The sequence below is a fragment of the Pantherophis guttatus genome, chromosome 1, assembly GCF_059756535.1.
Source record: "Pantherophis guttatus breed Tessera chromosome 1, ASM5975653v1, whole genome shotgun sequence".
In the NCBI taxonomy this organism is placed as follows: Eukaryota; Metazoa; Chordata; class Lepidosauria; order Squamata; family Colubridae; genus Pantherophis; species Pantherophis guttatus.
In genome coordinates this window covers 318,668,025-318,692,291 of record NC_142063.1, presented here as the reverse complement: position 1 = coordinate 318,692,291, position 24,267 = coordinate 318,668,025, and the positions used below count along the sequence as shown (strand labels likewise).

The 24,267-nt window shown below is 42.1% G+C and overlaps 2 long non-coding RNA genes across 2 annotated transcripts; one reads left to right on the top strand and one right to left on the bottom strand.

Moving 5' to 3' along the window:
- Positions 1-5,174: 5,174 nt before the first annotated feature.
- LOC117667765 (uncharacterized) lies at positions 5,175-11,232 on the bottom strand. The gene is made up of 3 exons (XR_004592136.2): positions 11,021-11,232; positions 8,022-8,117; positions 5,175-5,427 (listed from the first exon to the last, which is right to left on the bottom strand). It is a non-coding gene; the product is annotated as an uncharacterized LOC117667765 (long non-coding RNA).
- A 2,500-nt stretch (positions 11,233-13,732) lies between these two features.
- Positions 13,733-21,991, top strand: LOC117667766 (uncharacterized). The gene is made up of 4 exons (XR_004592137.2): positions 13,733-13,863; positions 16,921-17,066; positions 19,348-19,428; positions 21,805-21,991. It is a non-coding gene; the product is annotated as an uncharacterized LOC117667766 (long non-coding RNA).
- The last annotated feature ends 2,276 nt before the right edge of the window (positions 21,992-24,267 follow it).

Below are 24,267 nucleotides of genomic sequence, written 5' to 3'. Positions count from 1 at the left end.
AACTTTCCCGCCCGATGGCTGGCAGCCAATCCGGGCGGATGTCCTTATAAGGACATAACATTCGAGAATTGGTCTAGCAAATGTTTTGTATGCTCTAGTTCAGCGGTCACCAACCGGTGGTCCGTGAGAAAATTTTGGTGGTCCCACAGAAAAATTATTTGCATTTTTAATATTGTACTAAATCAGGGGTCCTCAAACTATGGCTCCTGGGACGGATAAGTGCAATGAACATTTGTGTTGCTGCAGAGAGTCTCCCCCTTTGGGGTCTTTTTGTGTGGGTCAGAGGGGGATAGAAATTCTGACTTGGGGTCTGCTTCAGCCTCCTGGTGCGGGGCTTTGGGTGAAAGCTGGAGGGAAGTGCCGCTGGTGGCGAAGAGCCAGAGGGCCTTGTTCCAGTGGGACTGTATCATGGCCTGAAACTGGCTGACCATCTCAGTCCACTGAGCTTCCAGGCGCCGGTACCTGGCCTTGCACTCCTGCAGGTCTTCCCTCTGCTTGGAAAGCCTATGCTTGTAGTCCTCAGTGAGGTGCTTCTGCTGAGCCTCCTTCTCGGTCAGATCCAATTTGAACTGAGCCAGCTGTTTTGCCAACTGTTTCTCATGGTGACTGCTTAGCTCCAACAACTGCTTCCCCTTTGGGGCCCTAAGGAGCCTGGGCACGTAGGTGAGGAGTGGCCGGGAGGGAAGAGGCGAGTAGAGGCTGGCGAGGCGCCTCTCGACGTGAGTAACATCAAGTTGGCCATGCCCACCCAGTCACATGACCACCTAGCCACGCCCACCCAGCCAGTCATTAAGCAGATCATATTAGTTTTACCGTCCTTATGGAAGGCCAAGAGGGTGGGGGCAGATCTCACCATTATTCTTGAGCCACAGCAAAAAAAGGTTGTTACTTACTTTCAGTCTTTTTTTTCAGTAAGTTGAGTGCCAGCAACATACTTAGCCTAATATAGGATAGCATCTGTCTGTATGGGCCTACTTATATGTATGCAAGCATTTTCCTTCAGAAGAAACAGAGCTGCTAATTAGAGGCCTTTCTGTGAAAGGCAGGGTAAGAGAACTGTTTCCCACTTAGTGGTTACTTATCTGCAGAGATAAACTTGTCGAGGGCCACAAACTAGAAGGTCTCTATAGCAGCATTGCTTTATAAAAGGGTCCCCAACCCCTGGGCCACAGACCAGTATCGGTCCTTGACCCTGGGCCACACAGCTGGAAGTGAGCAGCAGATGAGCAAGCAAACCTTCATCTATATTTGCAGCTGTTAACATCACCGCCTCAGCTCCACAGGGTTTAGCTTCTCATAGGAGTGTGAACCCCACTGCAAACTGCATGTGAGAGATCTGGGTTGTGCGCTCCTCATCCCCGCACGGTCCATGGAAAAATTATTTTCCACGAAACAGATCCCTGATGCCAAAAAGGTTGGGAACTGGTGCTTTATACCCCTTAGCTTTTCTAACTTTTTTTTTCTATCTCTGTAGGTTTCTTTTTTTCCTGACACAGCAGGCTTCCAGAAAAGAGAATGATTGCTTTGCCAGAGGCCTGAATTTCTTGCTTACAAGGAGCTTTCAAAATTAGTCTAATACCTACATAAAATAGGCGGAGAACAGCATATGTAGCCTTAGGGTTACAAGTTGCCTATCTCTCCTACATTTCTTTTGTAGTAGTAATAACGTATGTGTGGTCGTCTTAGATAGAGATTTTTTGACTTCTGAGGAACTTTTTAAGGCAAAGTGGGTGCAGTAACTTTACTATATCTCAAAAAAAAAAAATCATGTTGCTGAAAGTTAGCTTTTCTGCTGCCAAATTTCAGCAGCATAACTGGAGGTGCTCTTGTTTATGGTTTAGCATGCTGTATGAATGCAGCCACTGCAGTTTGTAAATTATGGTTTGGTGTATTGTGAAAACCTAGCTAATGGTAGTTCGTTCAATTAACCATGGAAAAGAGCAACTTGAACACAATCTATGACTCTGATGAAAATATGTATTCACAGAGAATACCCCAAAGATCAATCTGTGAGAGCTCATTTAAAATGCTAGAGAGGTAAACTGGTTAATAAGTATTATGAGACCCTCACACGGATAAAGTCTATCTGGTTTAGGTTATCACACAGGATTATTGTGAATGGCAAGAAAAGAATGATATCTGGTTCCTGTTGGGAAAATGGGTGTTGGAAGAAATATCCATCTGGTTCAGTTCCAAGCCAGGAGAAAGGCACTAGAGACAAAATGGAGTCTGGAGGCTGATTGAATAGAGGGTCCATTTATTGCAGGCACTGCATATGTCTAGTTTATTAAAAAGAAGGACTAGAGGTGACATGATAGGGTAATAGCAATATCTAAGGGGTGCCACAAAGAAGAGGGGGTGAACCTATTCTCCAAAGTGCCTGAAAGGAGGATAAGAAACAATGGATGGAAAGTAGAGAAGAGAAGCAACCTAGAAATAAGGAAAAAATTCCTGATAGTGAGAACAATTAACCAGTGGAACAACTTGTGGATGCTCCAACACTGGAAGTTTTCAACCATTGGAAGATTGGACAACCATTCATCTGAGATGGCCTAGGGCAGGGGGTGTCAAACTCATGGAGTGCTTAGATCTGGCCTGCGGGGCCACCCTGGAAACAATGAAGGATTGGCCCACGATGCCTCTGCCTCTGCCAGTGAAAACAGAGCTCAGGGGCAGCCCTCCCAAGCTCCATTTTCGCTGGCAGAGGGTTGCAGGAGGCTGTCATGGCTGAAAACGGAGCTCGGGAGCCCATTTTCGCTGACAGAGCACTTGAGCCACCACATGTGCCCCCGACACAAGTGACGTCAAGCTGGCCATGCCCACCTCGGCCATGCCCACCCCAGCTCCCCAAGGTCAAACACAACCTCAGGCGACCCTCAATGAAACTGAGTTTGACACCCCTGGTATAGGGCTTCCTGCCTGAGCAGCAAGTTGGATGAGAAGTTCTCCAAGGTCCCTTCCAACTCTGTTGTTCTGTTATAAAGAAATTATGTGGCCCAAAAACATTGCAAATTTTGCACCCATTGAAGTAGGGGTTAGCAACTTTTTGGGGACAGGGACCACATTTACTTTAGGAGGAGGGGGAGCTCTACTGTGAGCAAAGCAGTTGTTCAAGAAGGCAGAACTGCACTGTATGTGTACATTTCCTTTTTTTCCGGTCTAATGCAGGTTTTTTGTACTCAGAGGACTGCTGGACTGGAATAGCTTGTCAGCCCCAGGAAGTAAGCAAATACTGTAAACACACTTTGGTTTATTTATGGATTCATAGTGAATGCTAAACTTGGCAACTCTTATCTTACTGTCCCAAACTTTTGTCAGGAAAAAAAATCTAGTTAAGGGACTTGGGAGGGAGACTTGGGTTTGGGGTTTGGAGAATTGCCACCTCTGGTCTTGAATGGGATGGCCCTGTCCCAGACAGATCCAGTGCATAATCTGAGGTTTCTCCTGGATTCCCACCTCCTGCTCAAGGAACGGGTGGCAGTCATGCCCAGGAGGGCCTTTGTGCAACTGTGGGTTATACATCAATTACGCCCTTTCCTGGACTAACACATAGGAAAAGATGTAATTGGTGCCCTTTCTCTGCTCACAGTCACTCATGCCCTACTCTTGACTATTGCAACCTACTCTACATGGGGCTACCCTTGAAAAACATCCGGCAGCTCCAGTTGGTTCAGAATATAGAAGTCTAGTATACAGTTCTGAATCTCCTAATGGTTTTCTGTTCATAGAATAACAAGATTCAACCCTTCTTAGCTTTTCTTAGATTGGCCAAGGTTAGCTAAATGCTGCCATCTGCTGTGTCTAGGCCTACTACTGCTGCCATGTAGTAATCTTTGGATTTGTAATGATGCAATTAATGTTATATGCAGATCAGTGGTGGGTTGCTACTGGTTCGCCCTGGTCCGGGCAAACCGGTAGTAGCGGTGGTGGGAGGCTCCGCCCACCTACCCGGACGTCATCAAATACGATCTGCCCATGCACAGAAGCTTCTGGGCATGTGCAGAAGTGGCACGTGCACGAGCGAACTGTTAGCAAAGGTAAGTGAAACCTACCCGTGATGCAGATCTCAATAATCCTAGAAGTTTTCAATCCAGAGAAAGACAACCCAATTGAAGTCTTCTTGAAGGTACTGGAGTGCTTACTATTGTAAGGTGCTGCAACAAAGATGGCTTTGTCTAATCTAACAAGATTTATCTCTGTGCACTTGATTGTCAGTATCTCCTTCCAATGAGTTAAATCTCTAAGCTAATATATGCAGTTAAACTAAGTAGTTGTAATTGAGATATGCAAAATGTTCAGTTGCGGAAGTTTCAACCAAAGAATATAGTTATTCTGACCACTGAGGTCAAACTAATTGCAGTACATTCAGGGTAGACTGTTTCAAGGTTGTAATATTTGTTTAACAAAACATTTTGCATCTCCCTGGTTCTTGTAATCAGATGGTCTCTTATAAGAAACTTAAAAATCATAGTTTGACATGTGATCTTTGGAATTTTTGCACATTCAGTAAATACATAACATCCCTATGACTTTTCTAAGCAGTGATATCAAAACAAGACATCTGATTTAATTTTCCATGCAAAAGGACTTGGGGAGGGAAATATACAAATCAAAAGAATCTTTTCCACCCAGAAATGGACTTTCCATCTTTTTTATCCTAATGTGTATCTTTTATAACTGCTACAACTTCAGCTCTATTTTTAAAGTTCCTCCAGAAATAACTGATAACATTCTATAGTATTAAAGGATGGTCATATTGAGAATGAAGACAATGAATTCAAACTAATAGCAAAACTTCGCTTATTTCAGTGGTGGATTGCCCCCTGTTCGGACCGGTTCTATAGAACCGGTAGTAAAACCGGAGGGAGGCTCCGCCCACCGACCCCAATGTCATCAGAATGTTTCTGCGCATGCACAGCCCCGTTGCAAACTGGTAGTAAAGGTAAGTAGAACCCACCCCTGGCTTATTCCTTTCCCCTACCCTTACTCTGAATGGGAATAGCGAATGGTGCCCAATATTCATGAAAGAGACGCTACTTTTTATGTTCAATTATGGCAGTGTAAAGTAAGGTGAGAAATGTTTCTAGCTTTCTGATTTGGAAAATACTACATGTCCTCTTTTCTCCCTTGAGATTTTCATCCCCTTCACCAAGGAAACACACACACAAACAAAATCAAGATATTGATGTGGCTTTATTGAAGAGGAGCAGACATGATGATGTCTCCTAAACAGTCAGGAACTGGAAGGAGCTCCTCTTGCCCCATCTCGAAGGATCAGCCATCCTCTTCTTTAGCCTTTCTTGTGAGCCCTGCAGCAGTACAATCCACGTGCGTTGCAGTCACAGGAAAAGTCGGCGGTATGGTATTTGCCGCAGTGTTTCAGACAGTTGCCTCCCAAAGAATTGCAAGACGTTTGTCCTTTGCATGCTGCAAAGAGTTGGGGGGAAAAACAATGCTAAGGAAAAGTGAAACATCTTCATCCATTTTCAGAAAGACTTAAGAGGAAATGTACAGTTGACAGATAAGAAATAAGAATTAGCAGAAATTCAGTCTCATTTTAAAACAATCATGCTTTTAACCTTTTTGGATCAGCTTTACCATCCTATTTTCTAAACTCATCACATACTAGTAGGTTCTCCATGTGTTTTATAGGATCCACCATCTAATCCATTAGTTCCATTCAGTGGTGGGTTTCAAATTTTTTTACTATCGGTTCTGTGGGTGTGGCTTGGTGGTCATGGCATGGCTTGGTGGGCGTGGCTTGGTAGGCATGTAAAATCTCCATTCCCTCCCCAATCCAGGGGAAGGTTACTGCAAAATCCCCATTTCCTCCCAATCAGCTGGGACTTGGGAGGCAGAAAATAGATGGGGGTGGGGACAGTCAGAGGTGGTATTTACTAGTTCTCTGAACTACTCAAAATTTCCGCTACCGGTTCTCCAGAACTGGTCAGAACCTGCTGAAACCCACCTCTGGTTACATTATTGCTCAAGACTTTCCTTTTGCTGTTGGATCTTTGACCACAAAAGATGTAGCTGTATTGCTACAAATTTTTTCAATTGTCACATTAGAAGACTTTCCCGGTTTGACTATGCCACCTAATTCTCCCAAGACTATCCTGGTTGGCCTTCCTCTGACCATTAGGACAGGGATGCACAAATCTACTGATATTCTAGAATCACATTTTTTAAAAATGAAAATGGCCCCTGAACTTCAGAGGTGTAAGGCAGGGGAGACTGATATCTCTATAGTAGGCAGAGCTAATAACCAGCCTATTTTGAAGGAGAGGGAAGTGATGGCCAAAAAGCAATTAATTTTACTCCTAGAACAAAAACATACACAAACATGGAGTGAATATTTAGTGCTGCCCATTTAGGTTACTGGGATCTATTTGCAGTCCAAGATCTACAGATTGCGCTGCTCTAAAGTTGGGAAAATATTTGGGGCCCTAAATCATGTTAGGCTCAATCCTATTTGCAGACATTACTAGTCAGTAGATCAGAAATGCTGATACACTCCAGGAATTTTAAATGGAGTCCTTCAACCAAATGAATCTGTCAATTTTCCAAGGGCCATTTCACTTAGTTACAACTGAGTAGCCAGCTCCACCTGCCTCTCCTCTCCCAGGATTATTTCTTTTCCAGCAGATATACATGGTAACAAAAATAACTATTTAACTACAAAATACTTATTTAACTTAATAGATATTTCCATTTATCTGGCTCCTCCACATTTGTTTTCTTTTAGTGTCATGATTTTAGACTGTCAGTAGAACCTGCCTATTAGATCAAAATAATAATTCATTAAAATTTCTCTGGAATATGGAAACCAGTTTTGATTGATATTATTCTAAAAGAGAGTCTAAAGTCATCCAAATTGACCAAATAATTATGTAAAACAAATTTTCAGAGGATTCATGAAAATCAATAGGAGGCAGGAAGCATACTAATTTCCCTGGTCCTAAACAAAGCAACAAATAAACTGCATTTACCATATATCATAAAAGCATAATATTCTATATATCCAGAAATGAATGTATTTATTCATATATGTATATATAAAAGAAGGGAGCCAATTGTTCAGTTCTTATCCACTAAGATATGTACTTTATCTTAGTGCAGCATTTCCTCTTTCCCCAGGACCAGGCAAATGTGGCTCAAGGTTGCTTGCAAGCAAGAACCAGAGACGCACCATTTCCCATTGTTTCCCTGCAACTGATATTTTGAAGCATGCGGCTTCCAATCTAACAGTGCCACTGAATTTTCAGAAAGGTAAGCTGTTGACAGACCTTTTCCTTCAGGAATATATCCAAACTCCTGTAAAGCAACCATCACATTTCATGGCAATGAAATCTACAAGTTAAGTGGGCACTGTGTGAAGTGTTTCATTTTTCTATTTTAAATCCCTTTCTAATCTTTGGATGATCCCTGCCTGTGGTGCTTTGAGAGGGAGGAGGAATTCCCTATCCCTTTTCTCAGTACCTTGAAGGATGTTATTTACACCTCAGTCATGTTACTTTCAGCCTCTTTTTATTTCCTCCAAGGAAAAAAAAATAATCCTCTGTCTTTTACCAAGCCTAACGTATCTGAGATCCTTGAAGCTTTATAAAGCATTTTTCTATTTAACCACAATTTCAGCTGTTAAGTGCCATCAGTACTCTAGGGAAAATTGAAGTGCTGGGAAACAATAGGGCATGATCACTATACATGGACTAATGGCAAGGTTTGGAGAAATACAGAAAATTCTTTGAAGAAGAGAAATTAAAACTCCTGTCCTGCATAGTGAATGATGCTCAGTATTCAGAAATCATAGAATGTTGAGCCTCAGCTGAAAAAGGAAGATGGGGAAGAGAAATAAAATTGAGATAGCTGGAGGAGGCCATAGTAGGTTGGCTTGAACCTTCAGTAACAGTATTACCAACTAGTTCTGGCTAGAAATTTCTGCAGACGCAGAACCTTACTTCACTCCCCCAATGATACATTTTTTCAAGAAGCCTCTTCATTTCCCTACCCCGTACTCATACCTGGATCAGCCATGACAGCAACAACCAACAGCATGACAACCACAGCAAGGTAAAGAACCTTCATGTTGAGAAAGGGCTGCTTTGGTCTCCAAAACTCTGAGAAACAGAAGCAACTCGATGAGCTGGATACTCAATGATGGTTGCAGTCAGGATTTGGTACTTTTATAGGGAATTTGTGGTGGTGGTGGGGAAAGCCCATGTAAATAGTTGTTTAGTTACTTGCATGCGTCATCTTACGTAGTTATCACCAGCTTACGTAAATTATGCCTTGTTTGTCAATATTTTTCTTGCTGTTTACTGCCCCCAACAATGCACGGTAGCTGGATTTTCAATAGGCATTGTTGTCTTCTCTCATTGTATGTTGCCATTTTTTGTGTGATAGCATTATTTGGCTGTCCCCAGCCAATTGTAAACATAAGAATCAACTTCATGCTCCCAGAAATTAGTCTTGGATTGCCAAGTCAGAGCCAATGAAGGAGTAGAAGCTTCCTCTCATTCGGCTTTGTAGTGAGAAATGTGAATGTAGTCACCATGAAGGCCAAACAACAACTATTGGCCTTTCACAGTGGCCATTTTCTCAAACATGGAAGTGAAAGAGCAGGCCTAAGGAAACTAATGCTTCTGAGGAACATATGAGGTGTGATGCCATTCTGGTTTGTTCATTTAATGTTCCAGATGTAGAGGACATTTTTCAAAGAAGAAGAGGAAAGGTCCACTGCCACACTTCTAACATTTATAAGGCAGAGGAAAAACCAAAAGTTTCCCATATTTTGGGGCACTTTAAATTACATTTTTTCCCCCATTCAATTGTGTCTCATTCTGGGAGACTGCCCCGATGAGTTCCTGTGGGATTTTTTTTGACAAGGTTTGTTCAAAGTGGTTTGCCATTGTCTCCTTCCTAGAGCTGAGAGAGAGTGACTGGTCCAAAGTAAACCAGCTGGTTTTGTGCCCAAGGCAGGAGAACTCACAATCTCCTGGTTTTCAGCCTGATGCCTTAAACTCTATACCAGGGGTCCTCAAACTTGGCAGCTTTAAGACTTGTGGACTTCAACTCCCAGAATTCTCCAGCCAGCTAAGCTAAGCTGGCTGCAGAATACTGGGAGTTGAAGTCCACAAGTCTTAAAGCTGCCAAGTTTGAAAACCTCTGCTCTACACCAACGGCCCCCAATCCTTTGGGCCCCAGGGACTGGCTCCATGGAGAAACGTTTTTTTCCATGGACCAGATGGGGCGTGGTTTTGCGTGCTTCCTGCATCCTGTGGGTGGGGCTTTGCTTGTTTGCGCAGACATGCTGCTGGCATGTGACAGACTAGTGCCAGCCCATAGACCGAGGGTTGGCAACCCCTGCTCTATACCAAACTGGCTCTCAAGTATTATTATACACAATTATTCAAAAAAAATTATTATTTCAAATAATTATATACAATTATACAAAGTAGTATTTATATTAGTGCATAAATGATGACATACTTTTGAGGATCAGGTCTGCTTAAAACAATGCCAGTGCCATTTTTATGTGTGTTTTTTTTTATGGCACTACACACATCATGAACACCATTTTGACTGTTTATGTCCCATCATGTTGTATTCAATTCCTAGTGACTACATAGGCGGATTTTATATTTTATATCCATGTGGTTTTCTTGATTAAAAATATATAAGTGGTTTATTATTGCCTTCACCCATGCAGTATGAATTGATGCCTTTGCCAGTAAAATGGTCACCTGCCTCTGACAACTTCTTATAATGCTTCTGTCTATATAAGTGTCTACTTGTTTTAGGTGGGCAGTTGGGATAACCTTCATACCTTGGGTGACCCTACTGGGAGAATATGTACTTTTGGCATAGAGTAGACACTCAACATTCTTCACTCATCCCTCCCAGGAACAATCCCCCTCCACAATGGGGCAGCAGCGCAAGACTTGGGGGGACATGCAGACATACTCCTGACAAAAACCCAATAAGGGTGAGGTGGACAATTTCCTACTCACAGAATGGAACCTTCACAAATAGAGTTGCTAAGTTTCCATCAGCAGTATTCCCTTAAAAAGGCATAAAATGTCCTAATTTGGAAATGACTAAATCTAAACTAATGAGGTATTCCTTATTTATTTCTATTTTATCCTAGGTTTTACACTGTTTTACTGCATTTTATTCAGTTCTCCCCTTTCTCAAGTTTTATGTCTTATTTTTCTAGGTTTCAAATGACCAACCCTGTCTTCATTGTATTTGGCCATTGTTTCTGATGGTTGCTTATTGTTTGTTTGTTTTTTGCTTTACTGGCCACTGGCTTAATTAAATAAATTTGAGGTTAGCAGGGATCTTTGCCTTATTTCAAGTTGCTCTGTCTGCCTCACCATGTAGGATTTATTTTGTTCCCAGCTTAGTATCAGACTGAACCTTCCTATTTCAGGAAACAATGACTGAATTTTTCTCCTGTGTAATCTAATACGACCCTGTCATGGGGTGAGGGGAGGGGAGAGCATGAAAAAACAGCACTTGAGCAACCCTCAGAAAAGCAAGGTCACAAACTTTCAAAAGGTGGGTCTACTTTTTGGTTGGGTCTATGAAAGTTATGACAATCTCAATTCCTTGGGATTCTGGGTTGAAGCTATGCCTTTCACCAGACATTGAACAACCAACACCCCGAAAATATTAGCATCCAACCCAGAGGTGGGTTTCAGCAGGTACTAACCAGTTCTGGAGAACCGGTAGTGGAAATTTTGAGTAGTTCGGAGAACTGGTAGTAAAAATTCTGACTGATACCCCCTCCCCCCATCTATTCTCTGCCTCCTAAGTCCCAGCTGATCGGGAGGAAATGGGGATTTTGCAGTAACCTTCCCCTGGATTGGGGTGGGAATAGAAATTTTACAGTATCCTTCCCCTGGAGTGGGGAGGGAATGGAGATTTTACAGTATCCTTCCCCTGCCACGCCCACCAAGCCATGCCACGCCCACCAAGCCACACCCACAGAATGGTAGTAAAAATATTTGAAACCTACCACTGATTCAACCCCAGAAGACAAATTTTCAGCAAATTGCTTTGTACACACAATGAAGGCCCCAATCCAGAAACAATTCTTTTTCTTAATATAGCATGGTCCGTATTTACTGATGACTGTTCCGTAGAGCTGTAAAGAGTTTCTTTCGGACTCTACCTGCCCAGAGTGCTTTCTGAGTCCAGATGAACCTCTCTGCAAAATTAAAAAGCAGAAAGAGAAGATGGAGGAAAAGAGACTGCTTAAGTAGCTACCTACTACTCCAGAGGGAACTGCTCGATGGATTGAGTTATTTGTCTCACTTCAATGAAGCTGAAAGAGTCATGGCTCAGCACAGCAACTTGCTCAGAGGAGAGAAATCCGCTGAGACACTCAACCCAATTATAATCATGCTATGCATGAAGGTTGATTTTCCTTGGGTTTTTCAAACAAGTGGTGATCTGTGTAGTGATCGACTGGAAGTAAAATCACTCTCAAGATGAATGAAAAAGAGATGGTTTTTAAAAATCTTTTCTTAATCCTGTGCTAATTATTATAGATTTACTGTAAAAAAACATATTTCATCAACATGTATTCATTGTTAGCATCTCTGAGCAGTCAATAATGGTCTAGGAAAGTTTTCCAGTTAGGAATAGACAATGTTATTTAACTAACATAAGAATCACATTGAGTTTTTACATTATTTTTAATTACTAGTTCTGATTAGATCTTCTTAATATTCTGAAAGACCTACGGCAAATATTCACTGGAGTCTAGATTTGCCAGAGAGTCAGAAAAAGGAGAACACACACTCAGTTTCCTACTCATGTCCTCTATCTCAGGGGTCCCCAATCTCTGAGCCATGGCCCATTACCAGTCTGCAGCCTATTCGCAACCGGACCACATGAGTGGTTGGCTGGTGTGAGTACCTGCGTCTGCATGCAGAGCCCAGAGGTGAAATCTAGCCGGATCTATCCGGCTCATGTGAAGCGGTAGTGCTGGCAGAGGGAGGCTCCACCCACCCGCTGGGATGTCATTATGTCCCGTTTTTGGTCCTCTGCGCATGCGCGGAAGGCACATTCACACTCCAGTAGTGAAGGTAAGTGCATTTCCCCGCTGGCAGAGCCCCACTTGAGGAAGCATGTGTATGTGTGTGTATTTTATTTATTTTTACCCTTACTTGGATTCAAACTTGGGCTTCCTGCATGTTAGGCAGTTGAATTAACCTTCTGAGCCACAAGGGTATGGCTAGCTGATGAAAGCTAAAAAGCTTGAAATAGATCTATACTAGTCTCCCTTTATTTCTTTATCAGCAAAATATAAATTTGGTATAAAATGGTTTGTCGTGAATGCGACTGCTTGAGGGCTCCTGCATTGGAGCTGAAAGGTGAAGGGGAGCAGAATGCCCTCCCCTCCCACATGTTGGGGTAGACCAGGTGTCTCGGTAAACACTTAATATATATGTGTATGTATGTGTATATATATATATATGGTGAAGCAAAACATTGATACAACTTCTGGAATTGGATTTTAACTATTTTTTTTAAAAAACCTTCCATCTGCTTATTTGAAAAAAATGCAATACTTTGACTGTGGGGCGGGGGGAATGTCCCTATGTATGGGGCTCAAGGATGTGCTAGCATTACTCTCCTCAAGTTGATCCTATGTCATGTACAATTGAAACAACTGCAGATTGTTATTCTTTTTCTCTTTGTTTTTATCATGCAGGAAGAGGATTAAACAAAATGAAGATGATGGCCACAACCATGCAATCAAAACCCCACTCTTTTCTACATACTTCATGTGGGATTCTTATCACATGGTTATGGCTGCCGTATTGTCTTTTTTGCACCTTGTACCTGTCCCAGGTCAAATTTTGGAATGCAAACCCCTTTGGGCAGGAAACTCTCGTTTTGTATTTCCTACTGTAGTATGTATGTATTTATCTATTAGATTTTTATGCTACAAACCTACATACATACAAACACCCGCGAAAACCTGAGAAACCTATATATATTATATATATATATATATATGTATATATGTATGTATGTATATATATATGTGTGTGTGTGTATATATATATATGTGTGTGTGTTTGTGTGTGTATACTTGCTTATAATTCACAAGATACCTGTGTGTAAAATAAATAAATAAATAAATACAGATTTTGCGCAAAACTCATGTTTAAAAAAAGCAAAAGGATAAAAATGGACATCTTTTAAAAGAAACAAACAGCAGAAATACATTTTTAGAAAACGCACAAGGAAAATGTCAGAAGTTGAGGAAATTGTGTAAATAAAAATAAAAACTGTTTTTAATGAAGCTGTTTTAAGGCTACTCAGAAAGCAAAGATGGAAAAATTGGTTACACAACATGAGAAACAACCTTTGCGATTAATCCTATGCAGCAACTGAATACAGATCGTGGATTCAATTCTGGTGAAGGTGAGTCCCATAACATCAGCTTGAAACTGTGATTTGTCATGAGTTTATGTGTTTAAATCCCATGGCTAACTTTGTTTTCTGGCCTCTGAACAGACAAGAACACAGCTACACAGGATAAGAAAACAAGTCCTGGACTTTTCATTCTCTGAGCAGGAGTATCAGGGTGGAATGACATTCAAAAGATATAGGAGGAAACTTTGCCTGACGGAAGTTGGATTTTATTTTTTTTTGTACTCTTCTATGTCTGCCCTGTACTTTGCGCAAAAAGTTAATCTAGGGCTGGTTCTTTCATTTAAACACTTTTTCATCTGAACTGACTCATGCAGCCCAAGAAATTTTCAACCATGAAACTTTCTGCAGTTCTTGTCCTTCTGGCCATCTTCCCACTCTCTATTGTTCTAGCAAGTAAAAGGCAACCAGGTAAGAACAATTCTGTTTTATCTGTTGTGTTCATGTTGGACAATTCAGCTTGTGAGCTGAGAAACTTTTCTTTTGAAGACAAGACTTTCATGTTTGAAAGAGAATTTGATTGGAGTGCCTGAGTAGAAGAGAGAATGAAAGACTGTGTTTGGATAATTCCAAGCGAAAAGGCACAGTTAATAAATGCCTGCGTTTCACTATTTTATCCACTGTTGTTCAAGACTTTTAAATCAGAGCCTTATATTTATTATGTTATCAGAGCCTGGAACAGCTGCAATTTTTGATTAAGAGAAATCAGAATTTGTTCCTAAGGCATATTACAGGTTTATAGTCCAGAAAATCTGTGGAAGAAAAAACTTACAGAACAGATAGACATGCTTGTCCTGAAAAAGAAAAGACTGAAGGGAGATATGATAGCTCCCTTCAAATATCTGAAACGTTGCCATGTAAGAGGGCAGGATTGCTCAGGGCCATTCCAAAAGACCAAGTCAGAAATAATGAGTGGAAATTAGAGGAAGTCGATTTCTTCTGAAATTCAGGAAAATTTTCCTAGTGTAAGACATATCAAAAATGGAACAGGTTTCTTTAAAATGTTGTAGTTTCTCCTTTGGTATAAAAATTTAAACAGATGATTGATGACTGTTAGAGATGCCAAAGTAGTGGTTTCAGCACCGGGCAAGGGGTTTGACTAGATTATCTCTAAGATCTCATCCAACCCTCACATTTGCTGATTTAAGGTTTCAAGGTTGACTCAGCCTTCCATCCTTTCGAGGTAGGTAAAATGAGGACCCGGTTTGTGGGGGCAATAAGCTGACTTTGTATAAAAAAAAACCACCGCTTGTGGGGGGGCGGGGGCGAAAGCCCTACTAAGCAGGTATATACAAAAGTATGAAGGCTATCACTTAACACATTGTAAGCCACCCTGAGTATCCGGAAAAGGGCGGCATATAAATCGAACCAATAAATAAATAAATAAATAAATTTAATGATTGCAGAAAGTGAAAATGGAGGTGACTCCAGCTTCAAAGAAAACCCAGTTTATTTGAGTATTTCCATAAAAACCACATATGAGACATAAAACAATATATATAATGGTTGAACATAGCTAGAAATTTAACTGATATCTTGGTACTCATTGTTAGTTGGTTCTGTATGGTGCAATGAGTACCAAAATCATTGAATACCAAACAAAAATGTTTCCATAAGGAATAATGTAGTGAGTCATAAGACACCCAATACTGGCAAGTTCTAGCTTGTGCATTGAATATCAAACAAACGATGAGTACTGAGACAAAATTTTTGCGTCAATATGTTTTGAGTTTCAAAGCAATTGAGTACCAAAGTATCACTGTATAATGTTCCAGCCCATGGAAACCAGAGACTAGTCATATAGCACCACCAACCAAATCAGAGCTGATAGATCTTCTCAGTGATGTCTGCAACAAACCATGAAAAGGCTAAAATAATGATATACAATGATGTCATCATGGTACTTATTTATTTGATTCGATTTGTGCGGCTGCCTATTTCACACAAGGTGACACTGGGTGGCGTAATTGCCTACAATCTAATGCAAATTCATACGTTACAACCGTTTCACAGTGCAGTCATTATACACATGTCAATATTTGTTCTGAGGTTTTTGCCTGTTCCCTGTAGACACCCACAGATTGTGTGTCATTGTTAAAATTTTGCAAACTCCCTGCTGGATTAAGCTAAACCTCGTATATCCGCTTTTACAGCTTCAAGAGGTTTGAAACTGGAACAGAACCTAAGAAGGAACATATCAAGGTCCAGCACAGTTATAGATGACCTGGTACTTATGACAAATGTCCTCATGGCCCAGGGCCATACTTTAGTGGTCATCCAGCTTCCTATTCTATTTGATTATGTGATTGCCATCTAAAATTAATTAATACCATTTAATTAGTTAAATAGCTGAGAAGCTGACTTGGTGCAATCAAAGAAATAGTATTCACCGTAACTGTAATTTCAAAAAATACTTCAAGGCCCCACACAGGTGCATTATTAGAAAATAAGGATAACTGAGTAGCTGCAGGCTAGTACCATTTTTGTGCCCACTTTTCTAAAAAAGAAACAAAGGAAAGCTGGGATGCTAAGGAGCACCCAGGAAGTGGGCAATTGGCCTGCTGGGAAGCAGCAATGGGATCCCCTTATTTTCTCCTCTTTTACAGCTATGCTGGGAATGCACACATCCTCCATGGCAACTGTCATAAACATCCCCAGAATAAGTTCTCAAATTTGCTTATATTACCTAGTCCATTCTAATGGCAACCCCAAGTCAAGCAAGGGTGCAACACAGCGGTCTGGCATTTCAAAAAATTAGCCTTCAGAGCTAAAGACCATCTGGAGTAGGAATGGATTTTATCCTTGGGATTAGTTGCTGAAGGTAAGGAATCCTGGATTTGTAAACTGTAGGTATCCTTGAAGTACTAGCCTTCCAGCATGTACTGAACCCAGAGCCAGGATGACACAGAAGTGCCTTCACTCCTGTCTCAATAACTGCCCCTTAAAGAACTGCCCCATAAAAAAGGTGTGGAGACTCTAGAAAGAGTGCAGAGAAGAGCAACAAAGATGATTAGGGGACCAGAGGCTAAAACATATGAAGAAGGGTTGCAGGAACTGGGTATGTCTAGTTTAATGAAAAGAAGGACTAGGGGAGACATGATAGCAGTGTTCCAATATCTCAGGAGTTGCCACAGAGAAGAGGGAGTCCAGCTATTCTCCAAAGCACCTGAGGATAGGACAAGAAGCAATGGGTGGAAACTAATCAAGGAGAGAAGCAACTTAGAACTAAGGAGAAATTTCCTGACAGTTAGAACAATTAATCAGTGGAACAACTTGCCTCCAGAAGTTGTGAATGTTCCAACACCAGAAGTTTTTAAGAAGATGTTGGATAACCATTTGTGTGAAGTGGTATAGGGTTTCCCTGCCTAAGCAGGGGTTTGGACTAGAAGACCTCCAAAGTCCCTTCCAACTCTGTTATTCTATTCTAAAGTACAAAGTGTCAAATCTGATGCCAAGAACATTTTCCAGGACGCAACAGAACTTCAGATACACAGACCTGCATCTTGCAAGAGGGTATTTGCAAGGCCAAGTGCATTGAGATCAGGGCCCAGCTAGAACTGGATCTTGGAACCTGCAAAAATGGGGAACAGAGATGTTGCCGCCCTGAGAAATTGGTAAGGAAAATAGCAACATTTGCACAGTATATCTTGTCCCTACAGTGAAGCAAAGCCAAAATAGGTCATTGTATCATCCCTACCAGAATACAAATCATGGTGCTACTTAATTATGATGGTCACATTTTACTAAATTGCAAGAAACTTAAGACTGTGTCCCAAATGTTTCCTGATGTTAGCAATCATATCTAATGAAGAAGCTTCAATATTTAATTCAGATCAGTCATGAAGTAATAGAAGCTCTACTCTTGTATCAGCTATGAAAAAATTTCAGACAAGAAAGGAGGCAGGAGCAGTGTCCTAATGTTATTTGCATTTTTAGCTTGCATAAAACTAACGTAGATCTACTATTTAAGTAGAATAGTGCGGGGAATATACACTGCTCAAAAAAATAAAGGGAACACAAGCAGAAGACATCCGAGATCTGAATGAATGAAAAAGCCTTATGAAATACTTTGTTCGTTACATACAGTAGTAGTTTTGTGTTCCCTTTAGTTGTTTGAGCAGTGTATAATCTACTGTATGTAAAGAACAAAGTATTTCATAAGGCTATTTCATTCATTCAGATCTCGGATGTCTTCTGCTTGTGTTCCCTTTATTTTTTTGAGCAGTATAGATAGTGCTCATTTAACAGCGCTAATTGGGACCAAAAATTCATTGTTAAGCAACATGGTCATAAATAGAAAAAACATGTGATCATACCATTTAGCAATGGCAGATTCAGCTGTCCTTGTATACTATTATTAAGCATGAATGACATGGGTCATTAAGTGAGGACCTATTGTGACCACCTCTGCCTTCTTGCTGGCTTCCCAATTGACTTTGTTTGCATGAAGCCTGCAGGAAAAGGTTGCAAATGACAATCAGGTGACTGCAGGGAAGCAGCAGCACCTGTAAGTGCAAGGTTCAGTTGTAACTACCACTTGTTCAGTGCTGTTGCAAGTTCAAATGGTCATTAGTGAGCGGTCATTAAACAAGGACCACTGCATATCTGTCTAGCTTTGCAGCAGGGGTGAAAGAGTCCATAAATGAGCTCCCATATTGTATGGCCTAAACAATAAGCTCTAATGCTGTGCATAAAACAAAGCTATTACATTTTACAAAGCATAATCTCTTGGTTTACTACAGTATGTAAGACCAGTACAGATAGTCCTTGATTTACAACTGGTCACTTAGTAGTTACAACAGACCTTCCCATATCTATTTACAAACCAATTTTGAACTCCAGAAAGATTCCCTTCCCCTCCGGTCACATGTTTGCAACATCCAGCGATCACATAACCAGGTTACGTGTTTTGCCAGAAACAAAACTTTATTCTAGTTCCTGACCAAAAAATGGCCATTCGGTACAATGGGGTTCCCTAACAATTATCATGTTCATTTTAAACCATGGCATTTGCTTAATGATCACAAAAAAGGGCATCAAATCAGACATGTGGTGACCTGCTTAACAACTGGCATGACAAGACTATAGTTCTGGGCCTCATTATAGTTAAAAATCAAAAATAGCACTAACACTTAGCAGTAGCACTTAGACTTATATATACCACTTCACAGTGCTTTACAGCCCTCCCTAAGCGGTTTACAGAGCCAGCATATTTCCCCTAACAATTTTATCAACCTCAGAAGGATGGAAGGCTGAGTCAACTTTGAGCCGATCAGAATCAAATTCTTGGCTGTGGGCAGAGATAGCCTGCAATACTGAATTCTAACCACTGCACCACTATGGCTCCTAGTTTTGTGCCTTCCCAGCTGGTGGGAATCGAACTGCGGAACTGCTGGCAGCAGGCAGTCAGCAGAAGTAGCCTGCAGTACTGCATTCTAACCACTGCACCACCAAGGTTCTTATACTCTAAAATGGAACTGTCAAACTCCCGGCCCGTGGGCCAGATGCGTCACGTACTGGCCATGCCCACGCCCGGTTTATCAAAGGGGAAAAAAGTCCTGATACATCATGTGACGCTGTGAGTTTGACACCCCTGCTTTAAAACTACCTATATATAATCCAGCTATGTAAATACGATGAATAAATAAATGAATAAAAATATGGCTCTCCTATATTGGCATGGAGTTTGCTGATCACCTGTTGATGATCTCATCGGGACATGGCAGAAATAAGATACTGCCAGGGCTTAGACTTGCTGCTGTTTGGTACAAAAAGGGAAAAGTCCATAAAACTCAAATCCTATAGGGTCAATTAATCTCCTCACATCTTCATTCTCCTTTGTCAAAGGGAATCTTGATGTCTTCATAGTTTTACTGCAAATGTTATAATCCTTAGCTTTTGGGGGACGAGAAGATCTCCAACTGATGCCATCTGTGAAGACTGCTTCCTTTTCCTTGGATTTGGGCCTCAATTCAGGTAAGATTTTAACTCAGCCAGGATACCTGCTCTGTAGGGTAAAAATTCCAAGTTCAGTGCTGCTAAGTATTTCATTTGTTTCTTCCTCTCTGATGTGATCGAGCAGGGGAAATATGCTCCAGGTACCATGTGCTAGGGAGCACTGGCTGGTGGGACCTGGAAGATGAGCCTTTTCTACCATGGTGCCCACCTTTTGGAGTACCATCTCTTTTGAGATTGAATTAGCTACATCCCAAGCTTGAAAACTGAGCCCAGGGTCCTGGGAATATAATGAAGTCCATCTCCTGGTTAAATGGCTATGTGGCTAATTGGTTGGACTACTAGCCTTTTATTTATATTTATGTATTTTACTGGAAGCTACCTAGAGTCACATATAGACTACCTAGAGCAGTGGTGTCAAATTCAAGGCCTGCAGGGCAGATCTGGCCCACAGGATGCTTAGATCTGGCCCGCAGGGCCACCCTGGAAACAGCGAAGGATCGGCCCGTGGTGCCTCTGCTAGTGAAAATGGAGCTCGGGAGGGCCACATGTGGCCCTTGGGAGCTCTATTTTCACTGGCAGAGGGTTGCAGAAGACCGTCGCAGCTGAAAATGGAGCTTGAGAGGGCCGCACACAGCCCTCACAAGATCCTTTTCACTGACAGAGGGTTGCAGGAGGCCGTCACAGCTAGAAACAGAGCTCGGGAGCCTGTTTCCGCTGGCAGAGCGCTCGGGCCACCACAAGCACCTGTGACACAAATGATGTCGAGCTGGCCACATCCACCCTTGCCATGCCTACCCCAGCCCCCCGAGATCAAATGCAACCCTGATGCAGCCCTCAATCCGGACAGAACCGGCTGAATCCCACCACTGCTTAGGACCATGTTTCACACTCATGACCATTGCAGTATCCCTATGGCAGTGGTGAAATCTAAAGTTTGTTACTACTGGTTCTGTGGGCGTGGCTTGGTGGGGGGGGTAATGTGACTGGGCGTGGCCAATTTTTTTTTTACTTATAAAACCATTTTTTCTACAATCTCTTCGGCTGTAAGAGGTTGTAAAAAAATGCTTTCAAAAGGCTCTGACGATCCCAGCTGAGTTGCCTGATTGTCAGAGGGTTTTTAAAAAACCCTCTGCCGATCAGGCAACTCAGCTGGGATTGTCAGTGGCATTTAAAAGAAAAAAACTTTTTTTCTTTTAAATGGCTCTGGCGATCCAAGCTGAGTTGCCTGATTGGCAGAATGTTTTTTAAAAACCCTCTGACAATCAGGCAACTCAGCTGGGATCGTCAGAACTTGGCTCATCAGAGGCATTTAAAAGAAAAAACCTCTGGCGATCCAAGCTGAGTTGCCTGATCGGCAGGGGTTTTTTAAAACCCTCTGTCAATCAGGCAACTCAGCTTGGATCGTCAGAGCCATTTAAAAGAAACAAAGCCTCTGATGATCATGCAGCTCAGCTGGGCATGGAGGGGGGCAGGGATTTTTGCTACTGGTTCTCCAAACCACCCGCCTCCATCACTACCAGATCGGGTGATCCGGTCTGAACCGGGAGCATTTCACCCCTGCCCTATGATCACATGATTTACATTCGGATGCTTGACAACTGATTCATGTTTATGATGGCTGCAATGTCCCGGGGTCACGTGATCCTGTTTTGTGACCTGTATACATAACCACAGATGAGCCAGCTCAGGATCATGTCTTGATAACTGGTTTAGATAGCTGTCAAAATGTGCTTCTTCCCTTAGGAAGCATAACGGAGTTGTTTTTCCCACCAGCAGAAAATACCAAGAAATCCATCAATTAGTTTCCTAAAATTAGTGACCTGATTAAATATTCACATATGCCACCCCCCCCAAAAAAAAATGAGCTCAAGAACTAAAACATTGAAGCATTTCACACACCAGTTCAAAATTATGTAGTGGTCAAAAATGAATAGGATCATGGTGCCATTAAACATAAATGCTCTGAATAGAATCTCATTCTGAAGGCACACTCAACCAGAAGTACTTTTTGGGTTATTTCCTTTTGGCTGGATATCTGGCAGGTTTTTATTTTCCGAAATACCAATATTTAGCTTGGTTGTTATTGAATATCACCTCAAAACCCTTGAACTGAATGCTCTGAAACTCGGCAGAATGTTTCTCTTCAAAAAGGGCAACTATATCTGAAAATAACTGATTCTGCCAAAAAAATAAAAATGATATTGGCAGCTTTCTTGAAAGAGAAAAATAATGTTTTGTCTTCAATTTGACAGGTTCCCCATCACAGAAGACACTATAATTCTAGAAAACGTAGCTCAATTTCAGATTACTGTACCTTTAATGGAAACCAGCTAAAAGTGATTACATATATTCTATTACACAGAAAAATAGCAATTTTCATTTGGTGTTTTCCAGGTATAATTACTAACGACGTATGGAAGTTGAAATTTTGAATCATCTTTAAGAGCTGAGCCTTGTCTACAGTAATCTTCTCCATCACCTAATCAGGATCCAAGCCTCCAACAATATATTTTTTCACATCCAGGCTGCGACATTTGGTTTTCTTGCCAATAAATTGTTTTGGTAGCCTTGCTCTTTAGAGAAAAAAACAGAAGTGTCTCCTCATAGTTCTAAAATTAAAATCTGAGTGACTGATGGAGAAAAAGGGGAAAGGAAAAGGAAGGTGCCAGGTTGCCACAGACTAAGAACAATTGTTATCATCTCATCCACTCCACAAACATCAGGAGGCTGGAAGCAGGGAGAGGCTTACTGGGACCACAGATCTAAGACTGAGGGGAAAATGATTCCCATTTTCTCTAGACAGGGAAGCCAAATGGGGATCTCACTGCTATCCTGCACAGTGATGGGATCCTCCTGGTTCCGCCCGGTTCCGCCGAGCCAGTAGCGGTGATGATATGACGTCACCGAACCAGTTCTGCCCCCCCCGCGTTATTTTTACCTTTTATTTGGCCCCACCCCCGATCTATTGCTGCCTCCTGAGTCCCAGCTGATCGGCTAGAAGGAAAAAAACTGTTTAAACTCTTGCCACGGGGTTTCAAATGGCCACCCTACAACTGATCAGTGTTAAAAGGCAGTGTGGTGTAGACCGGTGCCTCCAAAAACAAATGAGTAGACCACTGCCTGCAAAAATAAATGGGTAGACCAGTGCCTCCAAAAACAAATGGATAGACTGGTCCAAAAACAAATGGATAGACCAGTGCCTGCAAAAAATAAATGGGTAGATCAGTACAGCTCTGCAAGCAGTTAAAAGCCTGGTAGACCAGTACCTCTGCTAAATCCTAAAGAATTGTCACATGACCATCAAGCCACACCCACAAAATAAGCCACGCCCACAGAACCGGTAGTAAAAAAATTTAGAACCCACCCCAATCCTGCATCAAAACACTAGCTGAATACCCATGCTCCCCTATGAAACTACATTGATAAATCGACATTTAAAGTTGAAAACTAATGAGTAGTTACAATCACCTTCTCCTCTTCCTTTCTCTCCCTCAGGCTTGCCCCACAGAAGCCTCTCCTCTCCTATCCACCTTCTCTCCCTCAGGCTGGCCCCATTGATCTTCTCCTATCCCCTTCTCTCCCTCTGGCTTGCCCCACAGAGGCCTCTCCTATCTTATCTCCTTCTCTCCTTCAGGCTGGCCCCAATGATCCTCTCCTATCCCCTTCTCTCCCTCAGACTTGCCCCACAAAAACCTCTCCCTTCCAGGTGGGGAGTAGAAGCCCACAGGCCAGATGAGTCACATGCTGGCCAAGCCCATGCCCAAGTGGCAGTTGGAATAGAGTTCTTTTCAGGTGGGGAGGGGGAGTAGAATTTCTAACTCCTTAGCATCAGAGCATGTTAATAATAATATAAGAAATACTAATGATCGGATGGTCATTTCGAAAAATCCTTTCTTAGTGAGCACCTAGAAGCCAAGAGGAACATACATGCCAAATTTCAAGTTTGTAGGCTTTACAGTTCTGGAGATTCCGTGATGATGTGTGAGTGGTATTTCACTTTTATATATATAGAAGATTAGCATGCATGAAGCCAGTGATGGAACTTGCTTGGGCAGCCATCACAACCAGCACAGCTCCTCCCTTTTACAGCTTTAGGGTAAGAATCGGGCAAGTGAAATAGCTGCACTCCTAGCCTTATACTGAGGTTGTACTGGTAGGACAACCATCTCTCATTTTTATCCACCCAGGCAGGGAGTCCTTCTTTCTTCTTATCCTGAGGGAGGATCCGTTGAACCAAACTGAGATGGCTCAGCTGCTAATCTTATGGCCAGCTCTTTCTGTCCTGCTGTGTATGTGTATGTGTATGTGTATGTGTATGTGTATGTGTATGTGTATGTGTATGTGTATGTGTATGTGTACGTGTATGTGTACGTGTACGTGTACGTGTATGTGTATGTGTATGTGTATGTGTGAGAGGGAAGGAGGGATGGGCTACAGTCCAGGGGGTGTCAAACTCAATTTCATTGACGGCCACATCAGGATTGTGTTCAACCTCGGGGGGGGGGGGGGGCTTAGCAAGGGTGGGTGTGGCCTATGGTGGCCTGAGTGCTCTGCCAGCGAAAACGGAGCTCAGAAGGGGCGTGCTTGGCCCGCCTGGGCTCCATTTTCACTGGCACAGGCATCACGGGCTGGTCCTTCACTGTCCCTCCTGAGCTCTGTTTTTGCTGGCAGAGGCACCATGGGCCTGTCCTTCACTATTTCCAGGGTGGCCCCATCTAAGCACCCTGTGGGCCAGGTCTGGTCCATGGGCCTTGAGTTTGACACCCCTGGGCTACATGAAATGTCCTGGAGTAGGTCTGCAAGTTTTAAACCCCTTGGCTGGACTCAAAAGTGAAAAGCCAAAGAAGATGGCTATTG